The 12,069-nt window shown below is 36.3% G+C and overlaps 1 non-coding gene across 1 annotated transcript; it reads left to right on the top strand.

Moving 5' to 3' along the window:
• The first annotated feature begins 8,558 nt into the window (after positions 1-8,558).
• LOC113851672 lies at positions 8,559-8,665 on the top strand. The gene has a single exon (XR_003502243.1). It is a non-coding gene; the product is annotated as a small nucleolar RNA R71 (small nucleolar RNA).
• The last annotated feature ends 3,404 nt before the right edge of the window (positions 8,666-12,069 follow it).

The following is a 12,069-nucleotide window of genomic DNA, read 5'->3' as shown; positions in this document are numbered from 1 at the left end:
CAAAATTACAATCCTGCATTATCTGCCTTCTCAGGATGTTGGCTCTGAAGTAATTTTCAAGAGTTAGGGACCTAAACTTGGGGTCATGTGCAGGAGGGGGTCCGGATGACGATGCTCCAGCAGTTCTAGCTCTCTTGCGTCTAGAAGTGTTCTTCCTAGGCGTTGTTAGGAAATAAAAAGAAACAATGAGTTGGTTGTATAAGGAAGCAACAAAAAACATTAAAGTTCATTATCACTAGAGTCATAGTGAAATTGGATATCAGGGTAAAAACTGTGAAGTTCTGCGTTTTCAAAGTGACCACTATACCAAATGACAGTAATTACTCCAGAACACAGTATAGCAGCAATTGATGCAGAAACTTCAATAGAATTCAATTCAAAAAGGTAGACTTTGCATTAAATAATGTGCAAAATTCTTGATGCATGTGTAATGGCAGATATGCTAGAATTTTACAAGAGAGTGCATTGCAGAATGATGATGATGCTGCCTAAGTGGTCACCCTGGGGGTATGGCAGTAATTACTTAGGAATTTAGACCTGTCAAGTGTTTTATATAGCAATAATCCAACATATGTGTAATAAGGTAGAGGAATGCACAATTCATAAAAATGCATAGGAATGAAACTATCACAAGTTGAATTGATGCAGCAGAATTCAAAAATAACTAGGTCAAGCATGTGGATTAAAGTTCAAAGTTACTACTCTGGCTTTAGAAAATTCACACACAGACAGTGAATGCCTTTGGACATGAGAATGACCTCTCTCAATGTGCACATCAGGAAAAATTATGTGTGTTCAATATATATGGTCATACAGATTTTCAGCAACACTCAAGAGGTGCATGGGGCTGATTAAGTGTGTACAGTGGAAGTACAGCAATGATAAAATCTTATAACGTTCAGGGCAACAGATAATCCCAAATGACATTCTGTTTTGTAGACCAAATAGCTACCTTTGCATATGCCAGTAAACACTATGGGAGTTTATTCATGACCAAATTAACCAGAGTCACAAAAGAGAATTGTGTGATAAACTATAGATATATGAATATGCAACACGAATTTAGTGTTACACACCCCAAAATAGTCCTAGGGTAAGCACTAGCATATCAAAATATTCAAAGTGAGCACTCTCGCAAACAGAGGTAACTACCTTAGGGTTTGAAATGGCCAAACTCAGCAAATTAATGCAATCAAATGTTTCCTTTATGTCTCAATCGCAAAAATACATGTGGAAATACAGATTAAAACATGCAATTGCAGTCCAGAGGTCTCAAATTCATAATCCCTAATTTCATAGCAAGGAACCCTAGTTTAAGAGAGGAAGGGTTAAGTAATTACCTGAATCAATTGTGCAGATTGTTGAAAAACGTAAGGCAATCGGATTCCTGGTGCACGAAATCAAATGCGAGTGGGAGAAAGGCAGGGAATTGGGGATGGGAGTGAAGATGCTCAGAAATGGGGTGAGGGTGAGTGAAAGAGTGAATACTGTGTATATATAGATGACCAAAGTGCTTACTCCCAAAAATGATAGTAAACACGTGCAAGGTGTTTTGACAAACTAGAGTTGCGCGTGTTTACTTTTGCTTTTAAGAGTGATCACTATAGGGGCGCCCAAATTCAAAATTAGCAAAGAGCATTGCGCATGTTTACTTTCGCTTTTAAGAGTAAACATGCACACTTGTATTTCCAAAAAAGAGGTCTGCGTGTGTCCACTTTTATAACTCAAAATGAACATTTCAGAGAGCTTTACCCTGTGTGTTATGCATAAGTGCTTGAGCGTGTTCACTATGATAAATAAGAATGAACATGTGCACCTACTTTGACTTACATGCAATGAAAGTAGTCGCTATCAACTGGAAGAGTGCTCACTACAAAGAGCGACTATGCAGGTTAAAGTTGAAAGTAATTACTTTTGTTCAGGAAAGTGATTACCTTCAGGATGATCTTTTATTTTCTTACCAAAATGATTGCCTTAAGCCTTGGAAATAGTTATTTTAAGGCAGAATGATCAGTAAAAATCACAACTTTTGACCCTAAAAGATATGACCTAAACTTATCCAATGCTAAGACTATGACCAACAATTCTTTTTCAGTTGTTGTATAAATACAATGTGCTAGGTCCAAGGTTCTAGAAGCATAATAAATAATGTGGGGAAGCTTACCAACCTATTATACCAAGGCAGCTTCTACTGCAAAACTCGATGCATCACACATTAATTCAAATGACTTGCTCCAGTCTAGGGGTTGGATGATAGGCGTGGTGGTTAAGGCTGCCTTAAGAATATTAAATGCTTCTTTGCACTTTTCATCAAAGTTGAACTCAGCTTCTTTTTGCAGAAGTTTGGAAAGAGGGATGACAATCTTGGAGAAGGTCTGAATGAATCTCTTGTAGAATCTTGCATGGCCAAGGAAAGCATGAACCTCTCAGACACAAGAGGGGTAAGGCAATTGTGCAATAACATCTAATTTTGCAGGATCTACCTTAATGCCTTTTTCAGATATTATATGACCTAACACTACACCTTACTTCACCATAAAATGACATTTCTCAAAATTTAGCACAAGGTTAGTGTCAATGTATCTTTTCAAAACTTTCTCTAAGTTGACTAAGCATGCAGAAAAGGATGGGCATACACAGTGAAATCGTCCATAAAGACTTCTATACAATGCTCCACGAAATAAAAAAAATGCTTAACATATATCTTTGAAATGTGCCAAGAGCATTGCACAAGTCAAAAGGCATTCTTCAATAGGCAAAAGTGCTAAAAGGGCATGTAAAAGTGATTTTTTCCTGGTCTTCAAGTGCTATGCAAATTTGAAAATAACCGAAAAAATCATCAAGGAAATAGTAATGAGACTTACCAGCCAACCTCTCCAACAGTTGATCAATGAAGGACAACGGAAAATGATCCTTCCGGGTTGCTTGGTTTAGTCTCCGGTAGTCTATACAGACTCTCCAACTATTCTGAACTCTGGTGGGTATCAATTCATCTTTCTCATTCCTTACCATAGTGAGTCTAGATTTCTTTGAAATCACTTGGTACGAGCTGACCTAAGTGCTATCTGAAATAGGATAAATGATCCTAGCTCGTAGTAACTTTGTGACCTCTTTCTTCACCACGTCCAAAATGATGGGATTCACCCTCCTCTGAGGCTGTCTCACTGGTTTAGCACCCTTCTCTAATAGTATTCTATGCATGCACAAAGAGGGGTTGATTCCAGGAATATTAGTGAGTGTCTAGCCTATGGCTTTCTTGTGCCTCTTTATCACTTCAAGGAGTCTCTCCTCTTGATCAACATTCAGTTTGGTAGAGATTATCACTGGAAGCTTTTCATCTGGCTCCAGATAAGCATATTTCAGATGTTCTGGTAAGGGTTTTAGCTCTAGTATGGGAGGTTACTTCATAGAGGGAAGTGATTTGACACTTTCAGTAGAAGAAATTTCTACAACATTCAAATCAAAGGGGTTAGATTCAATTGTACTTGCTGAACTTAATAAAGCACTTTCTACCCCTGCTAGTTTTTCAATCTCTTCAATATTAGAAGTTGTAGAATTTACATTCAAAAAGTCAGAAATACAAGTGTCACACATAGAGGAATTATTACAATATTCACAAATGGAAGTGTCTATACATTCAGAAAAATTAAGAGAAAAGTCCTCTTCAAAAAACTCAAAAAATTGTTCATATATCAGAGCATCAAACAAATCAATTTGGAAAACTAAATGTTCTTCAGATGAGTGCTTCATGGGATCCAATATGTTGAAGTGCACAATGCTATCCCTAAACTCCATGGTAAGTGTTCTAGCATGTACATCAATTTTTGTTCTTGTAGTGTTCAAGACGATCTTCCCAGGATAATTGGTGCAGCACTTTTCATTGACTCTCCCTCTTGCATATCCAAAATGTAGAAGTCAGCTGGGAAGACGAGATCATTTACTCTAACTAGCACATCTTCAACAATCTCAGCTGGGTTCGTTATGCTCTTGTTGGCTAACTGGATAATTACACCTGTAGGCTGTAGAGGACCAAGAGATAGTGAAGTAAAAATGGACAATGGCATGACATTTATGGATGCTTCTAAATCTAACATGACATTCTCAATCCTATTATTACCAATGATGCATGGAATGGTGTACCCATCGAGAAGTAATAAAGGGTTCTTAAATTAAGTTCCCGAAATATCGTCCCACAAGGATTGACTTTCAATTACTAAGAATTTCCTAATTCAATTGTTGAAGCTTCAAAGATACGAAATTAATTAAAAACGAATTTATAAAATCAATTATAAAACTAAGAGCAAAGAATACAATGCACGTCTTGGTTAAACTTATCATAGAGGAACTTAGGGCATATGAGTTTTCTCATTCAATCCTTTATGTTATTTTTCTATTTAACTCTAAATCTGATTTCCTTGTGATTACCAATCATTCATACGAATACTATTAATACCCAATGGTCATGCAATATTAATATTCTTTTCTCTAATTAATATTCCCAATGGTCATGCAAGACATCAATTACAGAAAGCTTAAGGAACCTATGAACTTGTTAATTTAATAACGATTAGAAGAGAAAGATTGGTTTGGTCCACCTAATCCTTTGTCTCGTTTTACCCTATAGATCTATTAATTAACCGAGTTACGGTCACCTGACGATATAATTAATTAGGATTAAGAAAGAAGTATAATAGGATAAAATCTGATCACAAAAAAGAATCAAATTTAGATTCAAACATGAAAATTCCATAAATTCAGGAACAATAGTTCGCATAGCCCTAACTATGGACTTAGTAACTCATGCTAAAGAAAAGAACTAAAACAACAATAAACAAAGCTATAATCAAAAGAACTAGCAAACTAGAGTATGAGATGTGTTCCCAGTTTTCGAGTCTCTCCAAGCATGTGCCAAGGATCCCGTGCAAGAGAGACGAGATCAGATGTATTCTAGAGCTAAAGCCAAGATAAAAAATGGTCCTTTTATGATGTCTGAGATCTTTTCTTTTATAGGATTTGAAAACCATAAAAACTCTTCATAATTGGGCTTCCTGCAGATGAGCACGACCGTGCAAGGCCTTAAGCACGACCGTGCTTAGGCTCGAAGCACCCCCGTGCTTATTGAATGGGTCTGGGCGTGTTGACTAGCAGTGAAGCTCTAATCTTCCATTAATTTGGGCCTAGAATGCACTCAAAATTCACTTGCGGCCTCTTTATACCAAACTGCACAATTAATATATAAATTAATGTAAAACCCAAATAAAATAAAGGTCAAATATGAATATATGGACTGTAAAAGATGACCTAATTACAGACTTATCAACTCTCACATACTTATCTGTTTGCTTGTTCTTAAGCAAAGTGCTGGTTAAGAGTAACATAATAACTTAAAACATAATACCACAGAAGGAACCTGAGATGAGGAGATAAAGAGAGCAACAAGAGTAATATCACTGAGCATAAGCAATCAAAAGGATTCTCAATTAGAATCTTATATTTCCATACTTTTCATTCAAACATCAAACTGAGGTACTCTCCTTTCAATCATATATAACCTTTTTTCTTTTCTTTTCTTTTCTTTCATTTTCTTTTTCATACTTTCTTTCTTTCTTTCTGCACATGAGAGATATAGAGGAAAATTTATCAAACAATTCAACAAATCAATTGCTCCATTCATAAACTCAAGGTCATCAAAATATTTTTATAAATTTAATGCAAGGGACCAAGAAAATCAATAAAGCTCAAAGTGGGCAACTAGTTGTATATCAAACATGTTGAAGGCCAAGAATAAAAATCCTATTATGCCTCAATCATATTAAAAATATGCAATTAAAAAGAGAAGTCTTAAGTTGGTTCTAAGTCAAGTTCTAGAGCACAAATCTTGAGGAGATAATCACACAAAACAATGAGGAAAGCGGTACAATTAATTAAATTAAGATAGAAATCCCTTTTAAGGCTCATAACTCACATCTGTGGGTTAAAGTTTAATGTAGAGAATAAAAGTAAAGAACTTAGCTAATTATTAGTTTCCAAATGAAAGTATAATGCCAATAATAATCACTCAACATTCTATTCAATCTAGAAAAATTGGGTTCCATGAGGAAAAAAGTTTTAAATTATCACAAAAATAGCATAGACACTTTACTCAAGAACATGCAATAACAATTATATAATCATGAACTACTCCCCCATACTTAAAGCAAAACATTGTCCTCAATGTTTGAAAGCAATCAAATTAAAAATATGCAAAAAGGGCAATTGAATAAAAGGAAAGAAGTTCTCTGATAATTCTTAGTGCGACGACTTCGAGTGAGGGAGCACGGCCATGCTGAAATCTTAAGCACGCTCATGCTTATAATGTAAAGCTTCTCTCACAACTGCGATTGAATGCACGGTCGTGTGTGAGATGAGCACAGGCAAGCTTTCAGATCAGAGCTCAAAAGTGTGTATGGGAACTATCAACTCCATTCTTGCAATATTTCAATATGCTTATTCTTTATTCTAAAAATAAAATAACAATAGAAAAATTAAAATAAACAAAAAGAAATAAAATTTAAAATAAAATAAATAAAAGACACAGGTTGCCTCCTATGAACACTTGTTTAACGTCATGAGCCTGACGTTCCTGTTAAATCATGGTGAGAAGAAGGTATGAATCTCATAGGTGACTCCCTTGATATGCAATTGTCTCCCCAGCAGCTTTGCCTCCCTAACACCTATTACATCAGAAAAATTATTCATAAGATGGGGATTAGAATAAAGAGAAGAAAATTTAAGCTCTAAATCAGGAGGCTTATTAATGGATGGTTTAAGCTTTTGTCTTTTTTTCTTCTTATATTGCTTCTTCCTTGGCCTTCTTCTCATGGTTCCATGCTTCACATAAATTGGAGGAGGAGAAGCAACATCCACAGTGCTCACAAAGTGATAGGACTCTTGGCTAGAAGAGTACTTGAAAGAATTGAAAACTTCAAATACAACTTCCTCATCATCTAGCCTCAGTGTGAGCTTCCCTTCTTGTACGTCTATGATGGCCCTAGCAGTGGCCAAGAATGGTCCCCCTAGTATGATGGGGACATCATCATCTTTCTCCATGTCAAGTACCACAAAGGCAGTAGGAAATATAAACTCCCCATTACAAGTACGTTCTCCATTATGCCTTTGGGGTATGTGATTGACCTATCTGCCAGCTGAAGTGACAAGGAGGTCAGCTTAGGTTTATGCATTCCAAGCTTCTTGAAAATAGAATAAGGCATAAGATTAATACTTGCTCCTAAGTCACATAAAGCCTTATCAATATGAGTTTTTCCAATTGTGCAAGGAATAGTAAAACTCCCTAGGTCCTTAAGCTTAGGTGGAAACTTTTTAAGGACTATAGCTGAGCACTCCTAGGTGAGTTTCACAGTTTCATGTGCTTTCAGCTTTCTTTTATTGGTCAAAATCTCTTTTAAAAATTAAGCATATTTGGGCATTTTGGAGATAGCATCAATGAAAGGCATATTGATCTGCACTTTGCCCAATAAGTCTAAGAACTTGTGGAACTTTTCATCATAATGGGTGGCAGCCGTTGTGGGAAAGGTATCTTAGGCTCATAGGGCCTTGGTTGAATAAGAGGCTCTTCATTCTTTTCTTTTTCAGGCTCCTCGCTTGAAGCACGGTCTTGCTCATAGTGATGCACAGCCATGCTTTTATCACTGTCATAGGTGTGCTTGTATAAGCACAGTCGTGCTTTAATTTCAGCAAGGGCGTGCTCATCAGTAAGCACGGGCATGCATGTAGAATCAGCATGGGCGTGCTTCTCAAGAAGCATGGGCGTGCATGTGCCTCTGTTCTATGATTCTTGTAATTTCTTTCCACTTCTAAGGGTGATGGCATTGCATTGCTCCCTTGGATTAGGTTCAGGCTGAGATGGCAGTGTTCCCATCACTCTTTGACTCAAAAGGTTCATAATTTGCTCCAATTGTGCACTCATCTTAGAAGAGTTAGCTTGTATTTCAGATTTGACCTCTGCGAACCTCTTATCAGTTCTCTCAATATATTGGTATCAGAGTAATGCACATATTGCACCATCTGTTCTTGAAAGTTAGATTGAGATCTAGGAGCTTCTTTTCCTTCTGGTCTTGCTCCCTGACTTTGCATATGAGGAGGGCGATAAACGCTTGAATTTTGACTTCCAAAGTCATTCCCCTAAGAATTAGGAGGATTACTCTTCCACCCCGAACTGTGATTGCCCATAAAGTTTTCCTCTTCTTGCTTAAATTCTGGGCTTGCAGGAGCTCTTACAGATTGGTCTTGAGCCTTCGTTAAAGATTCTAGTTGCTTTGTAAGGGCTGCCATTTGGTTCATTAGTGGACTGTTGCTCTCTACTTGGTGGACTACTCCTCTTGATGTCGTAAGAGTCAGCGGTGTGCCACTGAAAGCTAAAAGATGTCATCTTATCTATTAGTTTGTATGCATCATTTGGATCTTTTCTTATGAGGGACCCTCCTGCTGCGGCATCAATTGTAGCCCTGGTAGTGATTGACAGGCCACTGTAAAAAATTTGCACCTGTCTCTACGTCAGAAAATCATGATGAGGACATCTCCTCAAAAGCTCTCCAAATCGCTCTCATGCCTCGAATAAGGATTTTGCTTCATGTTGTTGGAAGCAACATATCTCCATCATCAGCTTAGAGGACCTTGATAGAGGAAAGTATTTTTCCAAGAATTGTTGAGTAAGATCCTCCCAAGTTCTGATAGAATTGGCTAGGAGTGAAGAAAACCATGCATTCACCCTTTCAAATATTGAGAAGGGGAAAAGTCGGAGTCGAATAGCATCGTGGATACTCCATTGTACTTTATCGTGTCCATCGATCGGAGGAACTTTGTCAAATGCAGATTGGGGTCTTCGTTAGACATGCCCCCAAACTGTATGGAGTTCTGGACCATGGTTATAAGTGCTGGTCTAAGTTCAAAATTGTTTGCCTCCACATTAGGGGCCGCGATGCTTCCAAGGGTGCCTCTAGCAGTAGGTGTCATGTAATCTTGAATTGATCTCCTTCCCTCTGCCATTCTTTTGCTCTCTCACTTCTTTTCTTTGTCTACGTGTTGTTCTCTTAATTTCCGGATCAAATAAACAAGTTGTAGAGCACTTAGAACGAGTAAGCATACATTAAAAGAAATTATAAAATAAAAAAAAATAAAAAAAAATAAAAATGAAAATTATAATATAAATTTTTTTTAACAATAAACAAAACAAAATTAAAATAAAGTAAAACACAAATTGCTCAAATCAATTAAATTTGAGATTTCTTAATATTGAAAAAGCAATCTCTGACAACGGTGCCAAAAACTTGTTCGAAGGGCAAGTGTATCCATTAAGAAGTAATAAAGGGTTCTTAAATTAAGTTCTCGAAAAATCGTCCTACAAGGATTGATTTTCAATTACTAAGAATTTCCTAATTCAATTGTTTAAGCTTCAAAGATACGAAATTAATTAAAAACAAATTTATAAAATCAATTATAAAACTAAGAGTAAGGAATACAATGCACGTCTTGGTTAAACTTATTGAAGAGGAACCTAGGGCATATAGGTTTTCTCATTCAATCCTTTATGTTATTTTTCTATTTAACTCTAAATCTGATTTTCTTGTGATTACCAATCATTCATACGAATACTATTAATATCCAATGGTCATGCAATATTAATATTTTTTTCTCTAAATTAATATCCCCAATGGTCATGCAAGAGATTAATTAGAGAAAGCTTAAGGAACCTATGAACTTGTTAATTTAATAACGATTAGAAGAGAAAGATTGGTTTAGTCTACCTAATCATTTGCCTCATTTTACCCTATAGATCTATTAATTAACCGAGTTACGGTCGCCTGACGATATAATTAATTAGGATTAAGAAAGAAGCGTAATAGGATAAAATCTAATCACAAAACGGAAATCAAATTTAGATTCAAACATGAAAATTCTATAAATTCATGAACAATAGTCCGCATAGCCCTAGCTATGGACTTAGTTACTTATACTAAAGAAAAGAACTAAAACAATCATAAACAAAGCCATAATCAAAAGAAATAGCAAACTAAAGTATGAGATGTGTTCCCGGTCTTCAAGTACGATCGCTTGAAGCTCCAAGTCTCGCCAAGCATATGTCAAGGATCCCGTGCAAGAGAAACGAGATCAGATGTATTCTAGAGCCAAAGCCAAGATAAAAATAGTCCTTTTACGATATCTGAGATCTTCCCTTTTATAGGATTTGAAAACCATAAAAACTCTTCATAATTGGGCTTCCTGCAGATGAGCACGGTCGTGCAAGGCCTTAAGCACGGCCGTGCTTGGGCTCAAAGTACCCTGTGCTTATTGAATAGGTCTGGGCGTGCTGATTGCTGAAATAAAATAAAGTTCAAATATGAATATATGGACTGTAAAAGAGGGCATAATTACAAACTTATCACTCCTAAATCTAACATGACATTCTCAATCCTATTATTACCAATGATGCATTGAATGATGAATGTCCCTGGGTCCTTACATTTCTCAGGCATTGTGGACCTTTATTTCTTAAAATGTGCAGAAACATTCCTACCCATGTTTACCTTTTCATTACCCTTAAGACGCTTCCTGTAGGTACACAAAATCTTTTAAAAACTTGGCGTATTTGGGTATTTGCTTGATTGCATCTAGTCACCTCTACCTTCCTGAAGGTCTCTAAAATCTCTTTTTTAGTTTCCTCAGATTTCTTGCTTGGCTAGATGACTCTTTGAGGGAATGGAAGAGGAACTACTCTTTCAACATTTTTCGCCACCTTTGGTTAGGCAGGTGTGAATTCTCGTTGTTCTTGAGTCTTTTCCTCTTCATTTTGATTAACTGTAGCTGGAGTACAACTCGAGTCTTCTTTTTTTGTGGGCATTGTGGCCTATTGCATCACTTTTTCAGATCTTAGGGTAATTACACTTACATTTCTGGGATTTACAACGGTTTGTGTAGTGAGATTTCCTGAACCTTGAGATTGCATCTGGTTTAGAAAGGAGACTAATTGTCCCACTTGATTCTCCAAAGTCTTAATACTAGCCTCTGTTCTCTACTGGAAAGTGATGTTGTTTATGGTCAATTGTTTCATGAGCTCTTCTAGTGATAGATCATTTTTCTGGGGTGCATTGGGTTGTGAAGAAGATGGTTGATGATGTTGTTGGGCTTGTTATGGTTGGTGTTGGGATTGATGAGGTCTATTTAAGCCAGCATGATGTGCTTGATATTGGTTGCCTTGTTGTTGGTTGTACTGTTGTAAGTTGTTCTCCCATCTCAAATTTGGATGGTTCCTCCAGCCTAGGTTATAAGTAAAAAGTAAATAACATAGCAGAAAAGTTGCAAGAACGTGCAAAAGAATATGCAATGGCAATCTCAAAGTTCTGCAGAATTCTGCAGAACAATGTAGCAAAATAGGACAAAAGTGCAGAAAATTCAAAAATAGAACACTAAACAGAGTATTTAACAAGTTCAATACAAAAATTAACACCAAAATCCCCAGCAACGGTGCCAATTTGATGATCGAAGGATTTGCATAAAGATTTGTCGCCAATCCTCATCAAAGTATGCAAAAATTTTATGTAGTCTAGGATGCAAGCCTAGGTTATCTCCAATGACTTTGGCTGAAAATGTGTATTATACATGTTACAAACATTCACTATGAAAGCAAGTAAAAAGGGGGGTTTATTTGGTTTCCAGATTCAATGTAAAAGCAAATAATGAAATTATCAAATTCAATCAATAATATGTAGCAATCCTTAGTTAATTCACGTGATTCTATCCCTCTTCCTCTCAACATTCAACACTCTTCCTCTTCCTTTGAATTAGATTAATTTAACAAGCAAGAATCAACCTTAAAACTCCATACAAATTTAAGCAAATTCAATGGATTCCAATCCCTCTTTCCAAGATTATGCAATCTCAGAAATAAACTCAGAATTAAGCAACCTAAGTTTAGAATCTCATTAAAAATATATTAGGGTTAATTATGCAATGTCCCCCTCATTCAACCATTAATTCAATTCAAAGGATTAGGAAAAAGAAATTCATGAAGAA

Source organism: Abrus precatorius, unplaced genomic scaffold, assembly GCF_003935025.1.
Source record: "Abrus precatorius isolate BTA unplaced genomic scaffold, Abrus_2018 Scaffold9, whole genome shotgun sequence".
NCBI classification, from domain to species: domain Eukaryota; kingdom Viridiplantae; phylum Streptophyta; class Magnoliopsida; order Fabales; family Fabaceae; genus Abrus; species Abrus precatorius.
The sequence above is the reverse complement of the archived record's forward strand: the minus strand, read 5'-3'. Positions and strand labels throughout refer to the sequence as shown.